Consider the following 971-nt stretch of genomic DNA (forward strand, 5'->3'; position numbering starts at 1 on the left):
GAATGAGAATGAAGCAATTGAGTGTTCGCCTCTAGAGTGCCTAGAGCGGTCAACACTTTCTCCTCAAAAGCAGGACTCCTAGAATTTCCTTGAGAATAAGATGATTGATTAGGAAAATGGGAATTTGAGAATTGATTGCCATGCGATTGAAATGATGATCTAAAACCTTGGGAACTTTGGCCTTGCATTGGCGATGGAATATACTTTCCTTGAAAACCACATTGGGGAGGGTTTGAGCCTTCCCCTTGGCTTTTCCAAGAGAAGTTTGGATGGTTCCTCCAACTCGAATTGTAATGAGTGCCATAGGGATTATTCCCTTGGTTAACAAATGTAGCATTAACTTGCTCATGGTTTTCACTTAGCACATGTCCATGGGGACAATTGGAAGTAGAATGTAAAACACTAGAACAAGTCATACATGATTCATTAGAGTTACGATGAAAATGGTTAGGGGAGGAAGACATTTGATTCGCCGAAGTTTGGTTGATAAAAAATTGATCAAACCTTTGAGATAAGGATTTCATTCGGCGGCTATGTCATTGGAATTGTCAACTTGATATAAGCCAACATTCTTCCTTCCACCTAGATTTCTACTAGTTTTAGAAGATAAAGATCTATATATTGAATTCTCACTCATGCTTTCATACAATTGCCAAACGTCATTTTCATGCTTGTCAAGATAAAACCACCTCTAGATGCATCAACCATACTCTTGTGATTATCCGGTAAACTTTCAAAGAACTATTGAACTAGTTGCCACTTAAGTATGTCATGATGTGGGCACTTCCTAAGCAAATCATTAAACCTTTCCCATGCCTCATAAAACATTTCCCCATCCCCTTGAGAAAATTCACGAATAAAAGTTCTTATAGCATTGGTCTTTGATACCGGGTAGTACTTCTTCAATAACTCTTATTGCATTTCTGCCCAAGAAGTTATCGAGAAAGGCCTAAGATTATTGAACCAATATT

The 971-nt window shown here is 38.1% G+C and overlaps 1 non-coding gene across 1 annotated transcript; it reads left to right on the top strand.

Annotated features, from left to right (window-relative positions):
* The first annotated feature begins 766 nt into the window (after positions 1 to 766).
* On the top strand, positions 767 to 875 carry LOC132315310 (small nucleolar RNA R71). Its single transcript, XR_009483619.1, has one exon. It is a non-coding gene; the product is annotated as a small nucleolar RNA R71 (small nucleolar RNA).
* The last annotated feature ends 96 nt before the right edge of the window (positions 876 to 971 follow it).

This window comes from Cornus florida, unplaced genomic scaffold (assembly GCF_030987335.1).
Source record: "Cornus florida cultivar Cherokee Brave unplaced genomic scaffold, ASM3098733v1 CherokeeBrave_3.0.0_Hap2_Chr06, whole genome shotgun sequence".
Lineage (NCBI taxonomy): Eukaryota > Viridiplantae > Streptophyta > Magnoliopsida > Cornales > Cornaceae > Cornus > Cornus florida.